The sequence below is a fragment of the Lissotriton helveticus genome, chromosome 4_1 (genome assembly GCF_964261635.1).
Source record: "Lissotriton helveticus chromosome 4_1, aLisHel1.1, whole genome shotgun sequence".
Lineage (NCBI taxonomy): Eukaryota > Metazoa > Chordata > Amphibia > Caudata > Salamandridae > Lissotriton > Lissotriton helveticus.
Genome location: NC_136063.1, coordinates 97,740,112 through 97,753,130, shown reverse-complemented (window position 1 = coordinate 97,753,130; position 13,019 = coordinate 97,740,112). Strand labels below are relative to the sequence as shown.

At 47.0% G+C, this 13,019-nt stretch overlaps 1 protein-coding gene across 1 annotated transcript in view; it reads left to right on the top strand.

Annotated features, from left to right (window-relative positions):
* Positions 1-321: 321 nt before the first annotated feature.
* LOC144828393 (uncharacterized) overlaps positions 322-13,019 on the top strand; it is a 203,121-nt gene continuing 190,423 nt past the window's right edge. The window contains 1 exon segment of the mRNA XM_078686508.1: positions 322-379. The gene's annotated coding sequence lies outside the window, so the exon portion shown is untranslated.

Here is a 13,019-nt window from a genome sequence, read left to right as displayed (position 1 = left end):
CATTCGTGCTAAATTCATTGAGTACAACAAGAAGCGTCAGTAATACACGAAGCCTGTATTAACGTCTGCAAAACAGTTTGTCGTGACTAAAAGACCCAAAGCAACGGCTCTAACGGTCGCGGGAAACGAGAATATTTTGTGGTTCGGCTTGGTACGTGACGTCGGCCTCACCTCTCCGTGTGACCTGCACATTTCTAAGATGGCCGCCGCATAAGAGAAATTGGTTTTGGCCGATCCATCCGCCATTTTGGAATGGGATAGTCACTTTCATTAGTTAACGAATAGTCCTCCCTCTGTGTCCATGACTATCTGTTTTCCCATCAGTTGCTTCAGACGCACAGGAGAGAGTTGAGGATGAACTTTGCCGCCGCTGGTTCTGGTCAGTATCTGTCTGTCTGTATGGATCCCTTCCGCCGGTCTGTACTTCCTCTGCAATAGCTACATTGGCGCTCCGAGTCCGCAGCAGCCTTGTTATGCCTCTCACCCCGCTATGATTATGAACCAGCAGCATCAGGGTCCGACCTCCCTACATCACCCCACCCAGCTTCAAGGCTCCTCCAACCGCACCCCTGCTCCACGGACCCACCCAGGATCAGTGCTGTTTTGGAATCGCTTTTTCGGCCTCCCGTCATCTCATCATTGACTCCTTCAAGCCTCTGCTTATCCCCCGAGCCCCTCTGATGGCCTCTCCTGCAGCCTCGGTACACCTTTCACCCTTCTGTAGTCTCAGGGTTCCCTGAGGCCCCCACCCCAAGCCTCCCGTATCCCCAGGGCTGCTCTGAGGCCCTTGCAGGATCAGCGGCATCAATTGCATTATGCGGCCTTTTGTTGCCATTTGAGAAATGCTTCACTTTGCATCACGTTCCTCTTGTGAACTCTTGGTATCCCTTCACATTGATCCCTGCTGTTCTGTGCGGTTATATTTCTTGTTTTACAGATACTTCTGAATTGCTTTTAGAGTTCATTTTATTTATTTATTTATGCGTTTTTATATAGCGCGGACTTAATTTACCCGAAGGTGTCAGAGCGCTTCACAATAGGAACAGAACTGATACATGAGAACATTACAAGGAGAACAAATTACAAAAGCAAACGCTAAGTTACATGAGGCAAAAGTGACAATCGTGAGCAAACAAAATACATGAGGTAGCAAATGGTGCATTACAGGAGGAAAAAGTGACGTGTGCAGGTTACAAAAGCGTACAAAGTACAAGAAGAGGTATAATACTGCAATAAATGGAGGACACTCAAACACAAGAACAAACGTTACGTAGGCAATGGTGGCACTTGTGCAAGTATCGAAAGCAAACAAAATGTAAGAGGTAGCAAACAGTGTGTTACAAGAGAAAAGTGACGTGTGCATGTTACAAATGAGTCCCAAACACAGGTAAAAGGGTAATACTGCAATAAATGGCAGAATCTCAGACCACAAGAACACACTGGGAAGGCCCTTCCATAGTCATGGAAAATAGACATTTTCTATACTAAAAGGTCTTCCTTCAGATAATAGAGAGGGCATGAATTAACTTTGGAAGTGTCTTTGAAGGAGGAGAACTTTGAGGTCAGTTTTGATGGCCTGGGAGGTGGTGGTGATCCGGAGCTGAGGCAGAAATGAGTTCCAGATTCTCACTGCGTTGCCTGAAAAGGATTGGGCCATCGATCTTTCCTTCTTGAAAGTGGGAGGTTCAAGCAGTAGATTTTCCGCATTTTGTGATGGTGTAGAGCCTCCAGAGAGTTTCAGTTTATTCGCCAGGTAGCGAGGAGAGGAGGAGTGCAAGGCTTTGTGGGTACTGCAGGCAGTCTTGTAGATAGATCTTGCCTCGATAGGAAGCCAGTGGAGGGTGGATAACATGGGTGTGATGTGGTCGCTTCTTTTGGCCCCATAAATTAAACGAGCTGCTGAATGGAGTACAGACTTAAGGGGGGACAGAGAACTTTGAGGTCAGTTTTGATGGCCTGGGAGGTGGTGGTGATCCGGAGCTGAGGACGAAGTGAGTTCCAGATTCTCACTGCGTTGCCTGAAAAGGATTGGGCCATCGATCTTTCCTTCTTGAAAGTGGGAGGTTCAAGCAGTAGATTTTCCGCATTTCGTGATGGTCTAGAGCCTCCAGAGAGTTTCAGTTTATTCGCCAGGTAGCGAGGAGAGGAGGAGTGCAAGGCTTTGTGGGTACTGCAGGCAGTCCTGTAGATAGATCTTGCCTCGATGGGAAGCCAGTGGAGGGTGGATAACATGGGTGTGATGTGGTCGCTTCTTTTGGCCCCATAAATGAAACGAGCTGCTGAATGGAGTACAGACTTAAGGGGGGACAGGTGGGATTTGGGGAGGCCAGTAAGAAAATAATTGCAGTAGTCCAGTTCATTGTGGTGCTGCCCTTGATTGCCATACTCTTAACACCTTGCTCGCTATTACTTGTACTAATTATCCAACTGGGCGATATCTCTGAATCGATTTACCGTAAACCCTACTCGCTACCCACAAATTGTTCTTACTTAATGCTGCAGCAAGAGATTGGTTAACATGGGAGGTGGTTGCTCTTCATCTTCGTGCCACCTGTGACTTCTTTAGTTTTTATCCACTGGCTGGCTTCTTGCAACTTTTAAAGATTGTTACAACTAATGGTGCACTTTTCTTCCTCAGTGTGTTATTCATTCTCGAGAACAGTACTAACTTTGCCCACTCAGACTATGTACCGTAATAACATTACTCCTCCCCCTTAAAGTCCACTCAGGTGCAGTACATCTTTGTCCCACAGTAATGGCCCTTACACATTCATCCAGCTTCCATCACTACTATTGCCACTCCTCTGTTGCCGCTACCTCATAGATATCCTTGCTCTACTTGCCTGACGCTGGCTTGTGTTTGTATCTTAAGTCCTTTATTCAAATCTGGTGTCCAACTGTTTTACATGTTATGCTGTGTCAAATCCTGACGGTAGCACCTTTTTAAGTCTCGCCTAAGACAGCTTATGCGATGCCGCTTGCGAGATCTCATGTAAATAAAAATACACTGTGTAATGGGCTAAGGGCCTTTGGTTGGCTTTGACGTCACATTAATTTCCTTGCTTCTCATTGGTCTGCACTCCCTGCTTACACTTTTTGTTCCTGTGTTTGCCTACTCATGGAGCGTGGACCACGTACAGCTTCCTATCAGGAACCAGTGCCCTTCCACTGGCTGAGCGTTTCTGGGGGTACTTTAAAAAGGAAAAAAAGTCGCACCCATTAAGAGTGCATGTGTTTTCAGTCCTTCTACCTTGCTCCAGGTCCTTTCTTGTCCCTTACCCCATCCACCATCATCTCACTCTACCTGGTGTTGCTTGCTCCTTTTGCCGCCCTCCAACCGTCCATGCTGTGGCTTGTTATCCCCCACGCCCCTGTTGCTTCCGCGTCCTGTTTCTCCTCCAGCTTTCAGTAATTTTGTGCACCCCAAACCAGCCTGTGCCACGTTGCTGTTTTGAGCCTCAGGGGCTATGTTTACCAGACTTCAAATCTGGTTTAAAGTGGGTCCAGAGAGTGATGGCGATAAGCATGCTTTCTTTTCACTATTGCTAAAGTTGTAAACGTATGAGAAAAAAAACTTTGGCTTTAGTCTGGACCTAGCGGATTTCTTAAGGATAAATACAAATGCACAATATTTCCTCATATTGACAACATATTTAGAAAGTTGTAACATATTGGGTCGAACGAAGACAGTAGTCACGTCCCTGCTGCACTATTTGGGATCTCAATAAAATGGGAAAGGAAAAAACAGTGAGGACAAAAGTGGCACCATCATATGCGGTGTGACAGGCCTGCGCAGTGCTGTTTAAAAACTCTTGAAAAACACTCTTGTTTGCAGGCCACCTTCCCTAAGGTGCAGTCTGACTCCAGGGTATGTAGAAGAAAGTCTCTTTCTCTTGCACACACACACCTTTATATCCCAAACACACTCCCTTTTCCTCTCTCTCACTCACACACTCTGTCTCCTAGCAGTACACAGCCCACTGCCAGTTACTTCCTCTTTCTCGCTCTGATGTGCAAATTGTCTCTCCGCACCAAAAGCCTGTCTCTTTCTCTGAGATGCATGGCTTAGGATCCCTCTTTGAGCTACAGGTCATCTCTTAAAAACAGAGAGCATTAACTATGTGTAAATACGTGGTACTTAAAAAAAATAAAAAAATATCTGAGCTATGTGCAATATTCCCTGTTCTGTATAAAAACTATGGATTTCCTATTGATTTTAGAATTTTATGAAATCGTTAAGATTGAGATTCGACATTAGTCTATAGTAGTTTAATCCTGTTTTAAATATTTATTGCATTGTTTGTATTGGTTTTTTCATATTAAAAAAATGTTTTATGTATGCTTTTATGACTTAATTGTCGAATAAAGTTTATGACTTGAGTAACAGAAATGCTGTAAAGCCAATTGCTCAGCGAAACAATTGGGGTTTTTCAATCATTTCTATATTCATTAATTATACTCATATATTTGGCCATATATGAGCAATGATTTATGAAACTACCAAATGAAGCATAGGCACAACTTGTCACATACACTTGTGACTTTACCATTTCTCAAGACCTTCAATCAATGACTATTTATAATGCATGGCAAATCACACATGATGGTTTGAAGGCGCTGGACCTTGTTGCTGCTTCGAGGAGCTCTGTTCTTTCAAACAAGCATTTCTTGAGTCCTTTTCTGAATTCTGTTCCTGAGTAGAGGAGAAGGTTGTTCCAGGCATTGGCTGCTAGGTTAGAGAAGGCGCGTCCTCTGCTATTGGATCGACGGATCCAGGAGGTGTCTGCGAGTAAAACAGAGGTAGATTGCAGGTGTTTGGTTGGTGGAAGGTCATTCTTTTGTTGATGTAAGCTGGTCCTTCATCGTGCAGGCCTTTGTATGCGTGGGTCAGCATCTTGAACTGCCATCTCTTCTGGTTTGGGAGCCAGTGTAGCTGCTTGAGATGGGGGCTGATGTGAGTCCGTCGGGGGAGGTCAAGGATAAGTCTTGCTGCTGCGTTTTGTATCGTCTGTAGTCTCTTCAGAAGGCATGCAGTGATTCCTACGTAAAGAGTGTTACCGTAATCCTGCCTGCTGGTGACGAGGGCTTGAGTAATGGCCCTTCTGGTGTCTATTGAGAGCCACCTTGCAAACCTATGAAGCATGCGTAGGGTATGGAGGCAGGCAAACGAGACTCCGTTTACCTGTTTCTGCATAGATAACTTGCTGTCCAAGAGGATGCAGAGGTTGCGGGCATGGTCTGTGTGGGTTGGAGGGAGGGGGGGGTGAGTTCAGCAGGCCACCAAGGTATGTCCCATGGCAAGGTGTAGTTCCCAAAGACGAGGGCTTCCGTCTTGTCAGAGATAAGCTTGAGACAGTGGTCCTTCATCCAGTCGGCGATGTTCATTATACATCTGTGGGAGTTGGTTCTGGTGGTGGAGGGGTCTTGGTACAGCTAGAAGATTAGCTGGGTGTCATCGGTATGGGAGATGATGCTGAGTCAGTGCGATCGGACTGTGTTGGCCAGGTGGGGTCATGTACTTGTAAAAAACCTTGAGGTTATAGCAACGGCATAGCAAGTTCAACTACATGCCTGCAGGCTTCATATGCTCTTTTATTTCCTGTTAAGTGCCACAAAAATGGAACCTGAATCGTAATGCATTCCACAAGTCCACCAAAATATTTGTATGACCCTACCCCCTTCACAGTAAAGAAAATTTAAAGACATTGTGATTAACCTCCAGCGGAAAAAAGTGATTACAGATCGGGCTACCCCTTTTGCTTATTCTTCTTGCCTTACCGTCCAGGATCTACATGAAGCTCAAGAGCTACTAAGCTTACCTGGACCACAAGCACTAGATACAGCAACCAGCCTACCTGAAGAAGAGGAGAGGATGCTCAGTGGCATCAACCAAGGACTGCAGTGCTGTGGAAGAAAGAGCTCTGCCGCCAACGAGATAGAAACCCGCTTACCATCTTCAGTTAATCACTGAACCGGATTCTCAAAATCACTACTTCTCCAATTCAACAACATTGGGGGATATGTTTAGACAACCAAAACTTTGGCTCAATTTACATGAAGCTTTTTGGGGTGGAGGCAAACTACCCCAATCCGTGGAGCTAGTCCCACCATGAGCTAGTAGATTCAACCACTTATGAAACTTAACACATTATTGAAGGACCTTCATTTTGGGGGACCCACTTGGGTTGCCGTTGTTAATTCACTTTTTCTGTGCATCAGTTTATTCAGCACGGAGCAGGGTTTCTAACATGGAAGTAGCAGGTGCCTCCATTCTGGTCGAGCAGGTGGTGGTGGGGTAAAGTGGCACTAGGCTTCTGAGGGCCTACTTGAAGGTTATCAATGACTGTGTTGTTCGGGGTATCCAAATCTACTATGGCATGGGATATCAACCAGAGCTCTGAAGGGATAAATCTGTAGGGAATACTCCCCTTTATAAACTGTTCTTCAACAGGATCAGGAAAAAGGGCATTAGTTGGCTTTATAAAACCTTCCAAAATCTTACTATTCATTCCGAACACAAGTACATTCTGTAGTGGGAGAGACTTGGATTGAAATCCAAGCGGGCACGTGATCGGCAATATGTTGAAGGGCGACCAAGTCTTCTAGCTGTGTTCAGCATAATAAAGCACCTATAAAATCATGAGTCTATGGTATCTCCCACATATTATACTAAAAGCAATGTTTGAGAGCCATGATGTCTGTAGAATGGGCTATTGAGAAACGGGCACACTAATTTATATATGGTGGTCATGCATACATATTTGGTTATGATGGGTTGGGGAACACATCTAGTTGCGCACTCTACACTTGGTGTTTTCCTACACCTTAAACATTGTTACTCATCAACCAATTTTGTGTTCTGTTACTCATCAGTTATTTATTTGCATAATCTGATTATTTTTAGACACAATAAACATATTTTTACTTATGCAATTACTCACTATCAAACACATATTTACAATACATGATTTGTTGATGCCAACATTTTTACATCATATTTCAATTGTTGCATTTCACAATTTTCTTTGCCATGCCCAATGCATTTCGGTACCACACGGTACCTTCATCAGGGGCTGATCTGTAAAGATATAAAATGAACTGTATAAGTGTTATGTACTTTGTTACCCATGGGTGTGTCTTTTCTCGAGTGTTGTGGTGTCCTACCTGTTTCTCGTATGTTTATGAGACGTCAACGTGTGTGCTCTTTGAACTGAGGCTTGTTAATCTGTCAAAACAATCCACAAGGGTATTGTGGTTAGTTACATATGTTCCTGTCTACCCAGTATATACCGGCGAAAAAACTCGAAACTACGACATTTAGAAGCTGAGGTCCTACCTGATCTTCTGTAGTTCATATGACCTGTCAATATATAATGGGATACTTCAAAATTCACTCGAGATCACATTATTAAGCGTGTCCCAGCTTAAATGTTGATACGACATACCTTTGAGTATTATGTAGTCGGCCTAAACCGACAAAAAACGTATGACAGGTACTATATTAGGTCGTTTTAAACACCAGAATTGCGCTTTCCGTTATTCCACAGGTTAAATATAAATACCTGTTTGAAGTTCCGTCGCTGTTCATAAAAAACGTGTTACCGCCGTGTTGGTAAAACGCTGAACTGGTGCCATGCTCAGCGTTTCCATATGATCGCTCCCGCCGTGTTGTAAAGACAAACGATGTCCCACCAACTAGATGAATCATGCTAAACGTCTTTCTACCGCCGCCATATTGCAGTGTGTCTCCAACCATTGGCGTAAAGGTTTTTGGACCCTATTCCGAATATGTCGAGTTGTGCCCTTGTGTATTCGTGATAAACCGCCCATTTTATCAACCAATTGATCGCGACAATAACATCGCGGTTCAAGAAGTTAATTACCGAATACGCTGAGTATTATGCTCATGTTGTTTATGCCGGCATTTATACTCACTGGTGTGTGATGCCTCATATGTACATTATAAGACGGTGCGCCTATGATGCACAATGCCTATTTATGCTGAAGGGTATTTGAGTCTGCACGTTCCCGTGTGTAGTAATTGTGTCGGTGTGGGGTGGACAGAATTTATAAACATGTTGGTTGTTGTATGCAGACCCAAATACCCTTCAGCATAAATAGGCATCGTGCATCATAGGCGCACGTCTTATAATGTACATATGAGGCTCTGGTGTTCTAGTGGGTGAATTCTAAGTCGCCATTTGGACCAGATCCCAAGTCTCCCTTTGGGACACCCGGCTCGCCATGACGGGCAAGCCCGAGGGTGAAAATCGGAAAGTCAAGACCAACTTCCGAGGAGGCTCAACCCAGACGAATGTCATGGACCGCTACACACTTTCTAAAGGATCCCCCGGTGGCACGCCTAGGACCCGGGAGGAGGCTGTCGACGATCCCGCTGTATCGGCGGACTTAACGCTACAGGACGTGATGGGCGCCATCCTCTATCGGCCAACAATATGAAGCCCTGGCTCTGAAGCTGGACACGGTGGCTATTGATGTCAACCTCATTCGAACCGATTTGGCCAAGACGAACGAGAGGGTGAAGTCACTTGACATAAAGACATCCAGCCTCACAACGGATGTTTCCGACTTGCAAACAGAAGTGCGGAACCTCAGAACTGCCAATGACTTCTTTGCTCGTCGCTTGGAGGATTTTGAGGGCCGTGCACGGCGCAACAACGTACGTATTATTGGGGTCCCAGAAGACTCTAGTCCACTCTCCACTGATCTTCGAGTGGAGGACCTTATCCTCAATCATCTTGCTCCCAAGGGCCTGAGCAAATTCTTCTCGCCATTGAACGTGCACATAGGGTGCCGGGGGGTAGGCGAAGCCCGATTTGCCCCCCCCCCCGTCCGATTATCGTACGGATCTTCAACTTCAGAGATCGCGACGCCATTTTGCAGGCGGCACGGACGGGCGGTCCTACGCAGTTCGAGAACGCTGCTGTGCACTTTTATCTGGATTTTTCTCAATCGGTCCAGAAACAACGAATGGGTTTTCAAGGGGTGAAACGGCGGCTTAGAGACATGGAGTTAAAATACGCGATTTTGTTCCCGGCCCGACTGCGTGTTGAGTACGACAATCGAACATTCTTTTTTGTCTGGCCTGAGGACGCAAGTGATTGGTTGGACACTTTACCGGCTCGCCGTGCTGGCCAGGACCATACTGGTGGCGCTGAGGGGGGCCTAATGGACCAGGAATGACTATGACGTCCGTGTCCGGAATACTATTCCTTATGAACAGCTGAGGCTCACTGACTTCTTTGATCATTCCCTTCGTATCCTGGAAGGTAGCGGGGATGGCGGGTCCCTTTCCTCCTCTGGGGCTTCTTTGTGTAGATTAGTTGTTTGTTTGTATTTGTTAGGGCGACAGGCACACTGCAAATTGGGGTGGCTTCTGAGTCTGTGCAGGGGTGCAGGGTGGGGGGGGAGTTGTGTTGGGAACATTGAGGGGAGGGAGGGAAATGTGTTGGGGTTGTTTGTTTTTTCTTTTTCAAGGCAAAGAACTTTCACTATTTCTGACATTGGTGTGGTGCTCGTTTTGAGATGGGAGTTCATAGTGGATTCGGATGGGGGGTAGGGGGTTGAAGGTACTGTGCTGGAATGTGAATTGGTTGGGTGACCGGATAAAGAGGGGGGTAGTTGCGTAGCTTTTGCGGCGCCTCTCGCCTGACGTTGTTTTGCTACAAGAGACGCACTTGAGTGGGAATACTTGCCACGCCCTTAATAGACAGGGTTTCCGTCTTGTTGCCCATTCTGGATTTACATCTAGTTCTAGAGGGGTGGGCATATTGCTTAGGACTTCCCTCCCTTTCGAAGTTGATGATGTGGTCCTCGATGCCAGGGGTCGATATGTTGCACTTGTCGGACGGTGGGAGGGAAAGACGGTCTTGTTGGTGTCGGTGTATGTTCCTCCTGGCCTGCAATCCACGACATTTGCTGACTTGGGGCGGGTGGTTTTGGGTCTCCCGGAGTGTGTTTTGATATTGGGTGGTGACTTTAACTCTGTCGTTTCTGGCAGAGCGGATCGCTATCCGCCCAGAGACCTTCCTGCTGCGCAATCCTGGTTGGGTGACTTTCTGGAGACATTTGGGCTTGTAGATTGTTGGAGGCTAATTCATCCTGAGCAGACTCAGTTTACCTTCCACTCGGGAGCACATGGTAGTCTTTGTAGACTGGATTATATCCTGATACCGGCTGCCCTGTCCCCTTCGATTGGAGAGATTAAACACGTGGCTCGGGGTATATCAGACCATTCCCCTATCTGGTTTCATTTTCATCTTAACACAGGCGCTGCAGGGAGGGTATCCCCGATTAACCCCTGGTATCTTCTTAACCCCAAAACCCGCACTGAATTGATTAAATCATTTGATCTGTATTTTGCTGAAAACGTGGGTTCTGTGTCCTCACCTGTTTCGTTGTGGGAAGCTTTCAAAACTGTTATCAGGGGCCAGGCATTGTCTTTGATTGGGTGTGCCAAGAAATGTAAGAATGAGGCAATTGTTCATCTCGAGACTGAAATTACAGACTTAGAGACTGCATTGGAGCGAGATGTGACTCGAGAAGCATTGCATGTTCTCCACCTTAAACAATTGGAATATAAAACTGTGGTTACTGATGCGGCCAGGATGATGAGTAGGCAACAGCAGGGACGGTTATATGATGTAGGCGATAAAGCAGGAAAATTGATTGCCTAGCTGGATAGAAGGGAGGGAGCGAGTCGTGTGGTTCCTGTGATTGAGAAATTGGATGGTGTACGCGTGACGGACCCTGTTGAAATTGTTGAATGTTTTGCTGATTATTTCCGAGAGGTATATACCTCGGTGTCCGATAGGCCCGAGGAGGACTCTCACTTGTTGCTTAAAGATATAACACTGCCGTGTTTGTCAGAATCAGATCGGGATTATTTGGATGCCGCACCCTCGGTGGATGAGGTGGCTCTCGCGTTGCGCTCCGTTCGTTCCGGCAGGGCTCCGGGTCCCAATGGCCTTCCTATAGAATTATACAAATTACGCCCTGATACCCTGGCTCCCTATCTCCGAGATATGTGTTTGGCTGCGCGAGAAAATTGCTCCCTCCCTAGGGATCAGCCTCTTGCGACTATTGTGGTGATCCACAAGGAGGGCAAGCCTAGGGATCGCTGCTCGTCTTATAGGCCTATCTCGCTCTTGAATGCGGAGCCTAAGATTCTCGCCAAGCTACTCGCTAATCGTCTGATTACGGTGATCAGCGACCTGATCCATCCGGATCAGTCGGGGTTTATCCCTCATCGTAACACGGCATTAAATTTGCGACGTTTGCATGGTGTTCTCGCGAGGGCCCCGACGTTGCGTGAACCGGCCATCTTGGCGTCCTTGGACGCCACGATGGCCTTTGACACTATTGAATGGTCGTATCTTTGGGCCGCGCTCGCCAAGTTCGGATTTGGCGCCGGCTTTATTGGTTGGGTCAAACTCCTGTATGAAACGCCACTGGCGCAGGTGGTGGTTAATGGTCGGGTTTCCATGCCTTTTGCTCTCGGGAGGGGCACGCGGCAGGGCTGTCCATTATATCCGCTTCTCTTTGCTCTTGCGTTGGAGCCTCTCGCCGCTTGGCTGCGGTGGGAGCCTTCACTGAGAGGCATACGTTGGACACCGGAATTCGAAGATCGTATCTCCTTGTGTGCGGATGATATTTTGTTATACCTCACTTCTCCCCAAAAATCGCTTAACGTATTGTTCGACGTGCTTACCTCCTTCGGGAGGAACTCGGGCCTTGTTATCAACTGGTCAAAATCCTATATCTACGTGCTCGCGGGTGATGTCCCTCGTTTACCGCGGGGCTGTCCCATCCAGTTGTCGCAGTCCGGTTTTAAATACTTGGGTGTGTTTATTACGCTGGATCCAACGGTTCGCTACAAACGAAATTTACTCCCCCCCCCCCACTCCAAAGGCTGCGCTCGGATGTAGTGCGCTGGCGTAAATTACCGTTGTCTCCCTTGGGGCGTGCGGCCCTTTTTAAAATGATATCCTTACCGCGATTTCTATATGCACTTCAGAATAGTTTTGATGTGATCCCGTCGACATATTTTCGGGAGGTAGAATCGTTGCAGAGGCAGTTGAAATGGGGCGGACGTTCGCGCATCGCTCTTCCAAAATTAACACTCCCCTGGTATGATGGCGGCATTGCGCTCCCGGATATTCGTAGGTATTATTGGGCTTCCCAACTTGCTGCCATCAACCATGGGATGTACGGTCCGGCACTGAATCCGGCTTTTGAAATGGATAGGTTGCTGCTCCCGGGTGGTGACTACTACAGGGCGCTTTACTCGGGGTCCTCCTGTTTACAACTTTCGGGACCTACCGCTATAGCCGTGCGGGTATGGCATAGCGCGACTGCGGCTACGGGCTGGGGCGATAGACTAACCGGCGCAACTCCGCTTTACGCCTCCGCGAAATTGGGTTGTCTATGGAAGACTAAGGGATTTGATAAATGGGACACGATCGGTATCAGTAAAGTGCGTGATCTCTGGGTTAAAGGTGGGGTGAAGACTTTTTCGGATTTACAAGCGGAATATAAGCTGAGTGACAGGGACATTTTTCGTTATGTTCAAGTACGCCATGCTTTGACTTCTGTGTTCCCTGTGGGTAGTGATATTCCGGAGTCCTCCCCCCTTGAAGATCGTATATTAGATGGTCATGTGCCGGATAGTACTATCTCATTGTTTTATAAAAAGATGATTAATGACCGATCGGGTTTGCTTGATCGCCTTCGTGCAGCCTGGATCGCTGATGGTATTGAACTGGATGATGAGGACTGGCAATCCGCGATCTCCTCTCCCAGGGAGGTTGCGATTCCGGCCCGCCTCCGTCTTGTCCAACTCAAGATCCTCCACAGAATCTATCTTACTGGCCCCCGTCTGATCGATATGGGCTACTCTACCAATGGCCTGTGTAGGCGTGGCTGCGGTCTCCTCGGCACCTATCTACATATAAAATGGGAATGCCCTGAGGTGGTGCTTTTTTGGAACCGTATACATG